Raw genomic sequence first — 18,440 nt, forward strand, 5'->3', positions numbered from 1 at the left:
GTTTGTTGGCAGAAAGCTTTAGTTTTCCGGCCTCGGGGCTAACATTTCATCAAAACCATTTCTCCGGAATCATCATTGATGTACAGCCGAACACTTTACATATTGTGAGACACCGTCGTTGTCGTTGTTTTGCGCCCAAGAACGCAAGGATAGGGAGACAGATTTTGCTTGCCATTGCCGCCGGCCAAGTGGAAGTTGTCTTACAAGATTCTCGTTTTCGGAGCAAACGACATGTAACATGGCTCCCCGATCAGCATCATCACGTGTAACTGCTAAGCGTACGAGTTGCTCACAGCGTTGTAATTTGTCCTCGTTCCCCGAACAAAACAACACCAGATAATACCCGCTTTATGGCCTGACCTCCTACTTCATTCATAGATTGGTGGCTCCAGGACCAAGCTGAGATGTTGATTGTTTGGCTGGTGGATAAGCCATATTATTGGCCTGATGGAACAACGGACTACGAGATGAGCTTCGAATATCTTCGGTGATTTCGGTGCAACAATCTTGAGAACGAGTTGGTAGCCATATTGGTTGTTGAAAATTTATATGAGAGAAGTTTTGATTACAGTAATAAAATAAAGCAACCTCTTTTTAAAACAACCTCGATATAACGTAACCCAATATAAAGCAACTTTTGCCTCTATATGACGTAACTTTTAAAAATGTTTCGTATTTGAATAAATATGCTTATTTTCAATACTTTTTTGTCATAAATATATAATAATATTGTTTATGAGGCATGCGGTAAATTCTCAGAGGTATAAAGAGCGAATGATCGCAAGCGTTGAAAATGTAAATCCATTACTTTCAGTATTGTGATAGTCGCTTTTGTGCTTTTGAAAATCCAGCCTAGAGCATGTATCTCCACTTCAAAACTTAATGACTATATTTGCACCTACAGATAAGTTGCTTAAGCTGAAGTGAGGTTAGGGCATGTAGTCTTTTATTCAAATAAGTTTTTATGATTGCTGACAGTTGATCAATCACTGTACAGACTTCTGTACCATCGCGAATGCAAGGATTTTATAACTTGCTATGAAAATAACAAAGAAACATTTCTGATGTTTCTGAACCGTTTTGAAAATCAATTGAAAGGCAATCTAGGTAAGATAAACATGCAGTGAACTCGTGTAACTACAACTCAAGCCTATGTTGTTCAATTGCAGTTAATCGTAAGCGCTTCAATTTGAATTGCTGGAAACCAGCATTAACGTTTGCTGTTTTTTTCAGGAATTTAAATTGCTGGAAATTTTGCTGGAAAGTCAGCGGGACAAAAACCAGCAAAATTTTGCTGGTTTAAAACAAAAAAAAATTGCTGTGTATGGTTTCTTCAAAAACGGCAGCTCCATATTCCAGTAAATCAGCAAATGCTCCAGATACAGGCGCAAGTATTTTATAACAAAATAGTAGGAAAGGGAAACTTTGGAAGTTTGGGGTACATCGACAAATTCAGGAAAAAGTTCGGTATCCGCCTTCTTAAACTAAGCGGAGAAAAATTGCCAAGTAATATAGCAATTATAGACGAATATATCGCCAAATTTACAAAAGAAGTCCAAAATAAAAATCTATCTCCAGCTCAAATCTGGAATGCTGACGAAAGTGGGTCTTAAATTCGTACAAACAGAATTTAGAATCAACTTTTTCACATTTACGATCACTATCGATGCTCCAAAGGCTCATTTTAAGTAGTGTTTCGATATAACGTAACTTCGATGTAAAGCAACGAAAAAAAAAAATTCGTTGCTTTCTATCTAGGTATTACTGTACCAAGATATTGGATTAAAACAGTCATTTAGAAAATTCAGCCGATACAACCAGATGAACATAAGAGTTTGTAGAGTTGCTCTTTCAATTATTATTGTATTGTTATTTTTAATTATTGTATTTCTAAAAAAATTTAAATTGAAATCTAAACAATGAATAATGTCCTTAAAAAAACAGGTTAAAAGTCATTATGCTTCTCAATTCTTCAAAATTTGATGCTTCAATCCAAACATTCTGCTCTAAAACTTGCGTAATAAAACGGTTGAATAGCACTTCCATCTGTACCGTTGAGCCGTCAACACGTACGCCGGAGCATCGTATCGTTGCTGTGTACCTGCAGGAACATTTTACATTATTTATTTTTTCCTTACCTGTATTTCAATCAGCACTTTTCAGTGCTAAAATTATTTTCATTTTCTTTTATTCATATTTTCTCTTTTCTTTCCAGCATGGGGAAGTCTTCGGCCGGCTCAAGGGCCGGAAGAAAACGGATTGCTGAACCTAATCCAGGGCCATCTGCCAAAAAAGTTGAAATTTCCAATTCATTCGATGTCCTTCATAACATTGGTGATGAGGAAATATTCATATTTAATTCTGATAAGAGTACTAAGAAACCTTCTTCTTCTTATACTCTTAAAAACGAAAAGATTCCACCAATAACGGTCATGATTCCTGACTTCAATGCCTTTCGAAAAGAAATCGTCACTTCCGTCAAGGATGTGAAGATTTCTTTTCAGATCGGTCGAAGGGGAACTGCTCGTATATTGGCGGAATCTTTTAATGATTTTCAAAAGGTTTTAAATTATTTGAATAATAAAAAACACCAATATTTTACGTACGACACTAGAGGTGATCGTCCTTTTAAAGTTGTACTTCGTGGTCTCACCGGCGATCAGACACCGGATGAGATCACAAATGAATTAAATTCTTTGTTAGGTTTTTCTCCAATTCAAGTAATTCAAATGAGGAAAAGAACCAACACGAATAATACCAGTAGTGTTGGTTTTGCTCCTGAACTTTATTTGATCCATTTTAAAAAGGATCAGGTTAATAATCTGCAAATTCTTGAAAAGGCTCGTCTTATGTTTCATTGTCGAGTCAAATTCGAACCTTTTCGAAAATCTTCTACTAATTTTCTACAAAATATTACGCAATGTCGTCGTTGTCAAGCTTTTTGTCACGGCACTAAAAATTGTAGAATGAATGCCAGATGCATGCTTTGCGGCTCATTCGATCATGAAAAATCTAAATGCCTTTTTGGTGGTGATAAGCCAAAAACAGAATTTTTTAAGTGTGCGAATTGCGCAGGTAATCACTCCTCGAATTCGCTAGATTGTCCCATCAGGGCAAAAATTATTGCTTCTAGGAAAAATCCCAAAGTTTCCAGAAAAGTTTCTTCTCCTCCTTCCTCTTTTTCGTCTTCACACGTCGGGCCGGCAAACAACCTGCCTGTTCGCGGTCAGCCTCGGTCGACATTGGAATCACGGCTGGGTAATACCCGAAGTGATTTTAATGTTACCTGGGCTGATTCTGCGCCACAGACTCGTTGTTTATCGTTCTCAGAGGTGGTTGAAAATGGGATTCCCTCTTCAGGTTTAACTAATAAAAATGGGAAAAAACCAAGTCTCAACGTTCATGCGAAGGCTTGGGAAAATCCCCGAAATTCAAATACTTGTTCTTCTCCTTCATTTTCTGATCCTAACAATTTTGTTGATTTGGGTGAGATTACTGAGGAAAAATTAAAATTTTTGCATCAAAATTTAATGGAAATGATGCAACTTATGTTGAAAGCAAATTCAATGTTTGAAGCTTTCCAAACTTCTTTTAATTATGCTAACAAAATTATTATGACTTTACGATTCCCTCATGGATCCAAATAGATGTTTAAACATTATGAATTGGAATGCTAGATCTTTGCTGGCTAACCAAGATGAATTCTTTTTATTTTTGAAAACTCAAAACATACATATTGCTGCCATCACTGAAACTTTTTTAAAGCCAGACAATAACTTGAAAAGCAATGCTTTCTTTAAAATTTTACGAAATGATCGACTTGATCGGCAAGGTGGGGGTGTAGCTATTGTCATCAATAGTCGTCTCAAATTTAGACTTCTTCCTTCTTTCAATACAAAAGTCTTAGAAACAATTGGAATTGAATTAGAAACTTCTATGGGGAAAATTATAATTGTTGCCGCATATTTGCCTTTCCAATGTAGCGGTGAACAGAAAAATTTTTTGAAGGGAGATTTACAAAAACTCACCAGAAATAAATCTAAATTTTTTATTATTGGTGACTTTAATGCAAAACACCGATCTTGGAATAATATTTCATCAAATTCAAATGGGAATATTTTGTTTAATGACTGCTCTGCAGGTTATTATACTGTTGAATATCCTAATGGGCATACTTGTTTTTCTTCAATTAGAAATCCCTCCACAATTGATTTGGTTCTAACGGATTTAGGCGAGCATTGTAGTCAATTAGTTACTCATGCGGACCTCGATTCAGACCACCTTCCAGTAACATTTTCTATAGGGGAGAGTGGGGATACTTGATCCCCTTTTCTTATTTTCACCATATCTTTTTGGAAAAATTTAGCAACTCACCGTCTTTGACATTTTCTGACAGCTTGTAACTTCAAGTTTCTATGCTCCAAAAATTAGAACGATACTTTAACCCGTTGATGAACTAGAAGCATTTTCGTGGGAGTAAAAAAATTGCGATTTTTCTGAAGTTAGGGGAGACTTGATCCCCTATTGAAGGAGACTTGATCTTTTATTCAGGAAGCCCTAATCCATGGAAAAAATCAAACAAAACCCCAAGATAGAATGTTAATTGACTATTTTGGTCATGTTTGTTCTCATTTCACAATTTATAGCAGACATAAAAAGAAAATTCTATAACTTTGTCTCAACGCTAATAACATTGCATACTTAAAGGCGCTATTTTTTATAATTAAGAGAAAATTAATTATTTTTGCTCTTTTCTTCAGACAATTGTTTGATAAATATTAGTTTTCTGGATAAATATTAGTAATTTCGTAATCAGCAAACATAACGATCAATTCAGAAGAAGAATATGCCGTTTGGAAGGGGGATCAATTGTACCCAACTCTAGGGGATCAATTATACCCATAATCAACATTTTAGAAAACTTTTTCTGAAAAAAGTTGAGAGTTTTCCATTGCTTTGAAAATATGGAATTATGAAGTTCATTTTACGCTCGAACGATTGATACATTGGAACAAATATTTTTTTCATAATTTTCCCATGTAAGGAACATTTTAAAGTGATGAAAAAAGATCTTCAAGTTACATTTTGTAAAATTTTTCAAACAAAGTTTAATTACTCAAACAATTATTTTGTTAAAATTTTTTCAACTACAAGCATTGTTATTTTACTCATTTTGGCACATTTTTCTAGAACATTTGATCTTTGTAAGACATTTCAGTTTCGAGATATAGCTAAGGAATCAAGTATCCCCAGGGATCAAGTATCCTCATTCTCCCCTATCTGAAAGTCCCATTGAAAACCCTTTAAAATCAACTTTTAATTTTCAAAAGGCTAACTGGGAGCGATATATGAATTTTATTGAACGTAATTTAGATGTAAACGTTCCATTGAATTCAATAGAAGATATTGATTTGGCTGTAGAAAATTTGACAACTTCAATAGTCAATGCTAGAGCCGCTTCAATACCTAAAGTTAAACATAAATTTAATCAACCTTTAATTGATGATGATCTTCAGTTTTTGATACGACTGAAAAACATTCGTCGACGCCAATATCAACGTACTAGGGATCCTTATTTGAAATTAATTTATTGCGACCTTCAAAAAGAGATCAAACGTCGTTTAAATTTCATTCGTAATGAAAATTTTGCTAAAGCAGTAGAGGATATAAAACCCTACTCAAAGCCATTTTGGAAATTAACTAAAATTTTGAAAAAGCCCCAGAAGCCAATTCCTACTTTGAAAGATGGGGATAAACTTCTTTTAACTAATTCAGAAAAGGCTCAAAAATTAGCCCAACAATTTGAGTCTGCTCATGATTTTAATTTAAACGTTGTAAGTCCAATTGATGCTCAAATTTCCCTAGAATTTGATGATATTCTTTCCAAGCAAAATGTGTTTGAAAGTTCTTGTGAGACAAATATTGATGAACTTAAATTGATTTTCAAAAAATTTAAAAATATGAAAGCTCCAGGGGAAGATGGGATTTTCTATATTCTTATTAAAAAGTTGCCTGAAAGCACTTTAAATTTTTTAGTTAAAATCTTCAACAAATGTTTTCATTTGGCTTATTTTCCCAATAAATGGAAAAATGCCAAAATAACTCCAATTTTGAAACCTGGAAAAAGTGCTTCAGAGCCTTCAAGTTATCGACCAATTAGTTTGCTTTCTTCTTTGAGTAAACTATTTGAGAGAGTTATTTTGAATAGAATGATGATTCACATTAATCAGAATTCTATTTTCCCTGATGAACAATTTGGTTTTCGTCATGGACATTCTACTACACATCAACTTTTGAGTGTAACTAATATGATTAACGCTAGCAAATCTGAAGGTTATTCAACTGGTGTTGCTCTTCTTGATATTGAAAAAGCTTTTGACAGTGTTTGGCACAAAGGTTTAGTAGCTAAATTAGCTCGATTTGATTTTCCTGTATATCTCACCAAAATTATTCAAAATTATTTGACTAGCCGAACCTTACAAGTAAGCTATCAAAATTCATGCTCTGAAAGGACACCCATTAGAGCTGGTGTCCCTCAGGGTAGTATACTTGGGCCAATTTTATATAATATTTTTACTTCTGATCTTCCTGATGTACCGGAAGGAAAAGGTAGAAGATTATTTGCTGATGACACTTTGCTTTCAGCCAAAGGTCGAAATTTACGGGTGGTACGCAGTAGATTGCAACAAAATTTAAATTCCTTTTTGAATTACTTGAAAATGTGGAAAATTTCTCCTAACGCTTCCAAAACTCAACTTATTTTATTTCCCCATAAGCCAAGAGCAAATTTTTTAAAACCTAATGAAAATCATTCCATAACTTTTAATGGGGTTTCATTAGAATGGTCTGATCACGTGAAGTACTTGGGACTTACACTTGATCGGAATCTTACTTTTAAAAATCACATTGAAGATATTCAATCTAAATGTAATAAATACACTAAATCTCTTTATTCTCTCATCAACAGGAAATCCCGGTTGTGTCTGCGAAATAAAATGCTCATCTACAAACAAGTTTTCCGACCAGCGATCATGTATGCAGTTCCGATTTGGTCTAGCTGCTGCGCGACGAGGAAGAAAGCCATCCAGAGGATTCAGAACAAGGTTCTGAAAATGATTTTGCGGCTTCCACCTTGGCACAGCACCGAAGATCTTCATCGGATTGCGGGCATTGAATCGATCGAAGAGATGGCCAACAAAATCATCTCCAACTTCAGAGGCAAATCGATGCAGTCTTCCATCGCAGAGATTCGTTCTCTTTATGTTTAGTTTAATTTTAAGATAGTGTTTAGTTTTAAGTATAAAATATTTTTGCTATTACAGGATGTTCTCCTACATTAAAAACTTGATTGCGCTCAGCAAATTTAAATCTTATAAATAAATTTTTATAATCTAGTTACTTATAGGGCTATGAACAGTTCATTATTGAGCTGAACACCTAGTTTAATGCAATAATGTAATATAAGTGTAATGATGATTTGATACAAATAAAGACATATTTAAAAAAAAAAAAAACGGTTGAATAGCATTTTTGATGATCTTGTTCTGAAACCTGATTCTAATATTTTGTCGGATTTACTGTTTATCCCCTACTTTTGAAGGCATAGACCAGGGGTTTTCAAAGTTGTTCCTCGGGAAAACTACTGGTATCGACTAGCAAATTTTTTTAAATTAAACTCATAGAAAACCAGACATGCGTAAACTCGCTTCAGAAAGAATCGTTCTGCTGATTTCTTCCGAGTTTAACGCGTTTTGTGCAGATTGATTTGATCTTCGTTTCAATCATTACGTCAATGCGCACAACTTCCAAATTCTGAATTGTGCAAATTCACACATATTAAAAAAAGGTAAACTTTTTGTTTAGAATAAGAAGTTGAACCACGGTTTTCCCTGAAAATAATCATAAAACTCACTCAATGGTACACTCCAATGAGTTGATCACTATTTAATTGATATTTTATGGGCTTTGGCTTTGAGGAAGAATCGTAAAATTGCTATGGAGAATAGTATTATGAACTAAAGACGATACTTTTTTAGGTAAACTTCTAGAAATACTTATAATAATCAAAACTGATTGATAAATTCCCTATGTAGTGTATAGGGGTTGTATCAATCAGGACATTATAACTAATCATTCAAGACTAAAAAAATACTTGTTTACGCATTGTGTTTAGTTTAGCCAAATTTACGGTTTCTGAACTTTTTTTTAGCGTGATAAAATCGAAAAAGTACTAATTTTTCAGTCTATTCGGTAAAATTTAAGAGGTTTTTTTTTACCAAACCTTAACTTCGTATGACATATTCACACCTTTTATTTTAGCAAAACTCAACAAATCTTCGAGCATTCAGAGTGATCCCATTATGTAGCAAAACATTTCGAAGCAAATTTTATTTTGAGTTAAAAATTTTAAAAATCGGTATAAAATCGGTATGTTTTGCCGAAAATCAATAATCGGTATAAACAGATTTTTGGTCAAAATTTTAACCAAAAATCGGTATAAATACCGGAAAATCGAAATGTGTGGCATCGCTGGCCATGCCCCGCTGCGTTGTCCGATTGATGTGTTTGGCTGCCGAAGGAACGCGAGTTTGAATTTTGAATTCGCAGAACTGTACGTTCGTTTTCCCGCTGTTTCCTTTAATTGCAGTAAACTCGACCGAGTTTATCCGAAGTTCCCTTACTGATGCTTTCAGAGTTGAACCTACCGATAACATCATTGCAGTTTGAGTTTAATGAAATAGAAGCGATCTGCAAATTTGGCAAAGAGCGAGTATGTAAACTAGCGATTTTAACATGTCTGTAGAAGACAGGCCCGTGCAAAGGACCCGTCCATGGGGAGGAGGGGTTTTCGAATTTCAAATTTAGCTGAAATAATAGCAATACCAAAAATAAACAATAAAAAAGGAAAGGAATTTCTAAAACCCCTTTTCACTCATGATTACCACACAAACTCAAAATAAATTGGACTGAAAAAAAAACAAAATTTTCAAATCATATCACAATGAAAGTTTAAAATTTTCGGTAAATCATTGATAATTTTTTTCAAAATGATGTTTTTTATTCTGAACTAGAAATTTGTTTCAAAAGAATTTCTAAGCTCATTTTGAATAAATATTTCAAAAACACAGAGCTTGAATGAAATATGGATTCTAAAATAAATGTCCAATCAGATAAAAAACTAACCATGATTAGTTTTTAGGAAAATTATAATAATTGTTAATTTTTATTCATCTTATTTAAAATTCTTTTCTTCATTTTCAACTTTAAGGTGATTGAAAAATTCTGCTGTGATAATTAGAATTTGAACAAAAAATATTTAATCGCGATTAAAAATGTGAATTTTTGATAACTAAAAAAACACAATTTGAACTTTGGAACATTTATTCAATGATTGATGGTTTAATTTAATTCGATAAAAAGACGAATAGATATATTTATTATTATTTGAAAAGTGCCAGTGAAAGAAATCAGAGAAAGAACCTATTAATAGAAAAATAAACGGCTTGAATAGTTCATTTTTTGAAGTTCAAAATAATAACTTCATGTTTAATTATACTTACAAGTTAATGTTGGGAAATGGGTAATTTCGTGAATGATCAATGAAAACTGATAAAAATAGAAAGATAAGGAGTTCCAAATGACATCAAATATTGGAAGAACAAAGCAAATATAAAGTTTGTTAACATTTAGTATAAAAATTAAGTTTAAAGTTGCTATCTTCTTCAAATCATGTTTCAAGCTTTTAAAGTTTAATTTTAAAAATCATGATCGATTCATTAAATAAAAAAAAATAAATTAATTTATAAAAGACGATTTTATCTAAAGACAATAAATGCAAAGTTTTTTTTAATTTTTAATCATATGTTTTAAAGTTTAAAATTACAAGCTCTAAGAATTTTGTCACTTTTAATTGAAATATTGTGTCCTGTCAATTGAAATATGTGTGTCAAGTACACAAAAATTCTGAATTCAAAAAACAAATTTGTTGAAATTATTTCTAAAATTTAAATATTTCGAATAAAAAATTCAGCAAGTTAATTAAAGAATTGGAAAAAAAAAACTGTTCTTTAAAATTCGGTAAATTTATTTGAAAATTTAAACAAAACATGAAAATCAAAAAGATAAGTTTCTTTTAACATTTCAGGAGGTTGTTTTTTGAATGAACACGTTGCAGAGAATATTGGTTATAAAAAAATAAATCTGGATTAAATTTAATTCAGCTGGAATGAGTATTAACATATTGTATGAACTACCCAACATATTAAAGTTGATAGATTCTGAACATGTCAATCTTATCGATTAAAGACAAGAATCGTGGAGAGAGAAGTCAACGCCAAAATCGTTGATGAGAGTGAGAGAGAGAGAGAGAGAGAGAGAGAGAAAGAGAGAGAGAGAAATTCGTGTCGATATCAGCGTTACCACATATACAGATTTTTTTGTATTATTAAACCAAGAATCTGTATACATATACAGATTACAGATTATTGGAATTTTATACAGATTTTTTACAGATTTTTAGCAAATCGCAAATTTTTCACGATATTTTGCTTATTCTGTGAGTTAATGGATGATAATCTTTTTCGATCACTCAACGTTCAAGCCACCTTCAATTGTCACACAGGCAAATTTGAAAAAAAAATCTAGATCAAAAATCGGGACCGTAAAATACAGCGCTTATAATGACAAGAAATGTTTTGAAAACGTTTTTCGGGAACCTACATTGCGAATCCTACACCTAAATAGGATATCGCTTAAGATACGCGAAAGGGAACTTTCAGTGCCAGTTACCTAAGTATCATTGTTTTACTTCCGAATCTATTGACATTATTCTCGCAGAATACTGCGAATATAATTGAGTAGGGGAGAACTGTAGAAGACGCACCAGTGAGGTAAAATGGCCCATGCTATTCTTTCTCAAAAATACACTAACCTTTGGCTCCGAACGGTGTTTTTCTTCATTTTTATTGTAGCAAACGAGCTTTTTCATGATTTTTTAGATGAAAAGTTCACAAAAACGACTCTAATTCTAAGAAACAGAAGAATTAATGGGTTCTGCCTAAAACTTGTTATTTTTTATGGTTAACATATAAGGTTTTATGGTAAACCAGTCTGCGCTATCTCACCCAACTGCAGCTTTTCGTTATAAAACTCGTATGCACTTTCGAATGGCTATTAAAATTTTATTATATTTCACTAACTTTCCACAAATTTTAACTAAAATTAATCCTATCAAAATTGGGGCTGAATGCCCGCAAAACCACGTGTTTTAGGCTCAAATTTTGAATGCTGTTAACTTTTGAGAAAAACCAAATGTCAAAACAAAATGTCTTTCTTTTCATTTGCTGACTCCAAAATTACGATAAGAATGCACAATTACAACAAATTTCGTCCTTGTTTGAGTTAAAAAGGTGCACCAATATTTGACTCGAAAAAATTATATGCCGCCATGTTTGCTGCGATATCAGTCAAGAAATTGAATTTCATTGCCTACCTGAAGGCGTTTTACCTATAAGGAAATAAAAGAGTGAATTTTGAAAAGCAAAATATTCGTTAAATTAAGCAATAAAAAATGATTTTTTGCCAAAGTATGGTAAGTTTGCAAAAATACGATGAACATGTAATAAAAAATTTGATGTTTCAATGACTATATTCCGTATAATCTTTGTTCCATTTCTCACCACCCATTCGGTATGGTGCGTTCTGTCCACTAGTTTTGGCGTTTAACCCCGCGGCTTGTTTTCTGGCTGTTTAAAAATTTCACAAAAATATATAATATATGTACAAGTCAAACATTTACCTCCAAAAATTTGGCACAGCTATGGGGAGCCCACTATCACCAATTTTGGCAGATATCGTTATAAGTATTTTGATCGACACTGTCACGAGAAACATGACTTACAAAATACCCGTTCTAAAAAAGTACGTGGATGACTTATTCCTAGTACTACCAAAAGACAAGGTCCACGAAACTTTGCAGAGCTTCAACTTATACGATTCCCACTTACAGTTCACGGTCGAAGAAGAAAACGAAGGCCGACTTCCGTTCCTCGATATGGTGATCAGATGCCCAGATGGAAACATGTCAACTGAGTGGTACAGCAAGCCGATAGCGTCTGGTCGAATACTCAACTATCTATCACTCCACAGTCTAAAAATGAAAATAAATGTAGCTTACAACTTTGTACAACGTGTCAACACCCTAAGTAAAAACCTCAGCAAAACTCAAATAAAAGATATAGTTCACCAACAACTCAAAATCAACAACTATCCAACCACCTTGATAAATAGAATATTTCATACTATTACATCACAAGTGGAAAAGCCTACTGAGGAAAATAAAATCGAAAATCAGGAACCAAAAAGATACATCGTCGCTCCATATGTACCACAGCTAAGTGAACAACTCGCCAATATATTTAAAGAAGATTATTCAACCTGGCGAATCGCTACAAAATCTAACAACACCATAAAAAACTTCTACACAAAAGTAAAAGATCCACTCGATATAATGTTACAGCATAATATTATATACCAGATCCCATGCACAGGTTGCCCAGGAAAATATATTGGCCAAACGCAACAACTATTTAAAAAACGTCTATCAGCACATAAATCTAGCATAACCAAACTAGATTCGCTTCTCAACACAGGCTGCGATTATTCGAGTGAGAAGATCAAAGCATTAGCCGATAGCACCACAGCTCTCGTCAAGCACTGCGTGACGCATCAACACCGCTTCGATCTGACGAAGGCAAACGTTTTAGATCGTACATACCAGAACTCACGCCTGAACGTTCTTGAGACATATCACATCAAATCCACCAAACACGCTGTTAATTATCGTACCGACGTAGAAGATATGTCTCCTGTATACTCCGAGATACTACACTCAGTGAGTGCCAATCGAAGGAGAGTAAAAACAAAATTTAACCAAGCCGATCCGACACTCAACTCATCTCAACCAATGGCTCTATCCGGATCAACCCATATGGAGCAGCCACCCGACTGAAACAGTAGAATGATAAGTATACGCACACTAGATAAATAAGATCAATTTTGGAAAAAGAGCTTTTACACACTTCTATATTAAATACAAAAATGTAATTACTTCACACATACAAACACACAATCCAACATCAAGTGTAAACAAAACCACATCAAAATTAAAAGGTTTAAACAAATTGTGTCCGCAGAAAACAGTTAGAAATTTTTATAAAATTATGACCATAGTGATAACAACATACAAGATAAAGGTAAAGTACACACAAATCCAATATTCAAATAGAAAATTCAACAAAAAACAATTATCATAACAGGTTAGATACCAGCAAAACTTCCCCTCACATCCGATACACTCAGGAACACATACAGTATAATGCAATGTAAGTACAACATTAGACAAAACTTTGTAAAATTCACAACTTCAAAAATTTTCAAAAAATAAAATAATTTTTAGATATCCCTTGAAGAAGGCCAAGACCAAAGGCCGAAACGTCGGGCAAATTGTAAATTTTAGTGTTTGCTTCCTTTTGACTGAAATGCCAATTTAAATTAAAAAGAATAATAATCATCAGTCGTTAAAAATTACTTAAAAAAAATATAATCAAAATCGTGTTTTTAACATATTTTTTCTTTTTGATAAGATGTAAATATGATCCCTGAATCGTCGTGAACTTTCAATTTGGTTCATAGATGATGGGTTTCGCTGTAGCGATTATGCTTAACTGGTGCGTCTTGTACAGTTTTCCCCTACAGAGACTACCTCAATTGACTGTTAAACCCAGGAAGTATAAAGCTTGATACATTTAATGAAAAACATCGACTCAAAACTTTGCGTGACCTTAAATCGTCCGTTGCACAGAATGCTCGTCAAAGTTTTGCAGTCGCATTTTCGTTGTACAAAATTAAACCAAAAAGCGGTTCTCGTGTTGCAAAATGACTAAATTTACAAAGATTTGACAGTCTGCAATTCACAGTAATCTGGAGTGCAGTTCAATTTAGTGCGCTACGCATTATAAGAAGGTCATCGCAGTGCAGTGTTAGTATCCAGAATGAAAATTTTAAATACAGATTGCAATACAGATTTTTGAGATTTTATACAGATATAAAAGATTTTTTGCCTTGAAAATACAGATTTAAATGTGGCAACGCTGGTCGATATGGCCAACGAAAGAAAACTTAAAGTCAGTTAACAAAGCGAACTTGAAAGTGACGAATGTTTCGCGGAAAGTGTGGTTCGTTTTTGTAAAGTGAGCCCTTCAAAAGACAATGACTTAGCTTTCTGTTGTGTGGATCTGGTCAGTCACGACACACGTTTCACCATAAGAATTTTCATAATTTAATTAATGACTCAAGTCATCAGAATTTAGGTGATATTTTTTTTTAATGATTGAATTGGTAGATTTTAGCATTCTGAACTCGAATCTTTCATTAAACTTGGTTGAACACTTTGAGTTTTGGTGATAGGGAGTTTTCATATGTATCAGTTTTAAGTAAAATCAATATCTGATTCTGATTCTGTTTATCCATCCATCTTCATGCAATGAGGGAAATTATTAGGATGAAAATTATGCACGATCTAAAAAATGGAAATATATCATTGCAAGTACTTTTGAAATTACTTGTTGAAACCTGCAAAAGGAAAACATGTTTGCTTAAAAATATCTTAAATTCAGTTTAGTTAAAAACATCTTAAAAATTTGATAAATGAAAAAAAAAATATAAAAAAACATATATTTAAATAACTTTTTTCGAGGAACTCAAAATTACTTGAGTTCTTGAGGAAAGTTGATAATTCACTTAAAACTTTTATTTTTGAATTATATGTTTTTGATTTGAGTTTTTGTTTAAACAATGCAGAAATTTCTCACATACTTTTTACTTATTTTCAAAAGTGATTTTAATAACAAAAGCTGATAGAAATATTGCATATTCAGATTCATTGTACCCAAATTAGCCGGAATTATCTTTTAAATTCATTGCACCTCAGAAAAATGTAAATTTTGTGGCCTTGTGTAAATTATGTGTTGTGTTGAGCATTAAGAAAATAAAAAAAAAACGTAATAAAGTTTAGTCGAAGTTGGTTTCTGGAAGAATATTTCATATCAACTTAACATTTGTAATGCAATAAAATATTTTTTTTTTCAAATAAAAAAATTGTTCGTTTCAAACTCTGTTCTTTTTTAGTTACACTTCTTAATTCTGAAGACGAGGTAGGGTTTTTGTATGTCAAGCTTTGAGTATCTATACAAAAGATTAATTGAATTGCAATTTAGAACCAAAGTTAGTTTCAATTTGTAAACGTCAAATAGTATCGTAAAAAAAATTCTGACTTGCTTGTTAACACTTACTTTCAAATACATTTTAATATCAATTAATTTTGCGTTACTACAGTGAAAACTTTACTTGAAAAAAATCTTCATGGGGGGGGGGGGGGTGTTTAAAACCCCTGAACCCCCCCCCCCCCCGCCCCCCTGGCACGACCTTGGTTGAAGACTTAATGAATTATTTATAAGGTTGTAATGAGTGGATGCAAAAGGATCCATTCCTAGATATCTATCTCTTTAAACTTTCAAAATAAACCCAGAAAGACATATTTTTTAACAACAGCAGCACCATCTCAACCAGGATTAAAACAGCTACGGGTGTAAGCGATTTGACAAAAAGTAGGCGAGGGGTACCTAAAGTTTCTCAGTGGTGGAAGGGTGGAGACAGAGCGCTTAAAACTCAGTTTGAGATAAGCAAAAAAGCTATTCTATTCAATTCTATTTTTATTAGTTTAAAGAGGATTTTAACCTACGTGGTCATTCGCCCTCTGTAGCAAAAAACCAAGGCTCATTTTGTGAGCTTAACTTAGCGCATTTTTGGATTCTTATCGAAAATCTCAACGGGAATGAACAGTAAATTGAAAACTCTTGAAGTATTCGAAAAGGTAGTTTGATTATTGAAATAATTCAATATTTACTCAAACCCGTTTTCCGTATTTTTTCTTCTGAAACGATTAACTTTGCAATGAATATTCTGTGACAGTGCTTCTACTTTTGAAAAAATTCAATCTTATGTTCCAATGTGAAAGCTTCTTTGAATGTGCGGAATCAAATGCTCGCAAACTCCTAGTGTCATTTTGAACTGAAGCTGTAAACAAATGCAATTTCTTATTCAACGACACTATCCAGGGACAGAAAAATCCAATGAAGGAAAATTCTCAGGTTAACGTTCTGGGAGAAATGGCAGAACTATTGTAAATTTTGCAATTAGATATTGATTTCCGAGGTTTAAAAATTACGTCAGATAGTTTATTTTTAATCTATCTATTCCAATATTTCCTTTTCAACTGGATTACCAAACAAATGATTGAGGTTTTAAGCTATTATTCCTTTCTTCATCACTTGTCTCGTCATAACTGTTGCTCAGTACGGAAAATTTTATCGTGTTCATCATATACACAAAACTGATGCATCTGTGCAACGAATTCCTGATAATACTTGGAAGATGATTTGAATACCTTTCTTCAACGAGGGATACGCCATTAAGGGGGGGGGGGGTAGGGTCTAACGGGTATAAAAAAACACAATATTCACGATTTTTGTCTGGAGCTATCGTTCAAACAAATGTATTCAAATTTTTTGCATTATACAAAGCATTGTTAAAAGAACATTTAGTAATTTTTTCGTAGAAAAATATTGAAAAATGAGCCGGTGACGGAGCATTTTCGAGGATGCTTTTTAGAAAACAGGATTTGCGGTGGACACTGTATCTCAGCACAGAATTATCTGAAGTCAAAAAATCAGAGCAAAATATTTTTAATAGATATTTCTCTGGACCCCAACGTTTTTATTTAACTAAAAATATTTTTATGAAATTTTTGTGGCTGTTTGAAGTAAAAACTACGATTTTTCACTTAAAAATCCACCATTTTTCACCTGTAAAATCTCCCCAAAATAAAAAAATCAAAAAAGAAAAACGTTGGGGTCTGGTATTTTATATATAGAAAATATGTTCCAAATTTGAAAAGAATCGGATAAGTAGTTTTCAAATGACGATGTCCATGGACTTAAAAAATGTGCTTTCGAGAAAAACGCGTTTGAAGTTTCTGCTCTTGCATTCTTGCAGTATTAGATAGGAGGAGATAAAGGCCTATAATTTCTACAGTTTTGCTTCAATTGACTTGAAAATTTGACACAACATTCTTGAAATGTTTTACAATAAGAAAATAAAAAAAATAAAAAAATCGATTTTTTTAAAATGTTAGACCCTACCCCCCCCCTTAATGCTCTTTTTACTTTACTGTTCTTCTTTCTCGTACACTTAAACAGGTGCGCGTTAAAAACTTAATCAAACCAATTTTCCAGTGATACCGGTTATTTGTTAAATTAATAAAAAGCTGAAAATAGCTTTAATATAGACACAAAAGTAAAATAAATGAGCAAGAAGTTCTTTCTATCATTTTTTCTCACAAATCAACCAAATTACAAAATTGTCTAATTGGAATGAAGATTTCAAACATTTTTTGATCTAATTTATTTGAAGGGCAACAATACATTCCGGAACTAAAATAGGAAATTATATCTTTTTCAACACGTCAAGTTCCATCGAAAAGAAGAGGAAACAACAAATTGATATATGGCTTCACTCGAATGACATGGCTATAAAAATGTGGAGGTTAACTCTGTCATCAAACTTCGTTACTCGTTCACAATTGGCCTTGTTTGACGAAAATTATTCATGAAATTTTATGAATGACGTGCCACTATTTTGCGCATTGTCAGGAATTCACACAAGCAATTCGCAACCAATTGTATCTGAAGCTGAGCTGCTGCGTCGGAAAATCTCATCGCATTACGTAGACGCCAACGGTGGTGGAAACCGGAAAATGGAAGTGAAAAGACACGAAGCACCTGGAAAATTCATCCCAAAGTTCGGACAATGCACGGAAGAGAGTTGCCATCATGCTACCGCAAAATCGACCCATAAATTTGGCTCAACTCAGCCATCCCACTATACTGACGGCACTGCAATGTCTGCAGATGGTTCGGTCCATGACCGGGGATGATGCTCGTTTAATTGGCCGGCAAATCCCTGTGCGGTAATTGATGTAATACGTTTTCACTGAAGATGACGATTCGTTTCGACCCGAAACAGTGGTAGAAAATTTAAATTTTTTCAATGGGTGGTATTGAAAACCGTTTAGTTGAAAAAAAAGATAGCCTCTGAATAGTATTCAAAATTGATATTGCACTTGGTTTGATCAACACACAATAAATAAACGAGAATAACGTTAGACTATTTTTACGTCTTTTCAAAAAACGGCCAAATGTGATCCATTAAACGCAACGGTTCAGATTTATCTTCATGAATGATTATCCGGCTTCACGTAAGGATCCGGAAGAAACGTGCAACTGCCCCGGATGATCGATGGGTATTCTTGCTACGGTGTGCTC

Source organism: Uranotaenia lowii, chromosome 3, assembly GCF_029784155.1.
Source record: "Uranotaenia lowii strain MFRU-FL chromosome 3, ASM2978415v1, whole genome shotgun sequence".
NCBI lineage: Eukaryota > Metazoa > Arthropoda > Insecta > Diptera > Culicidae > Uranotaenia > Uranotaenia lowii.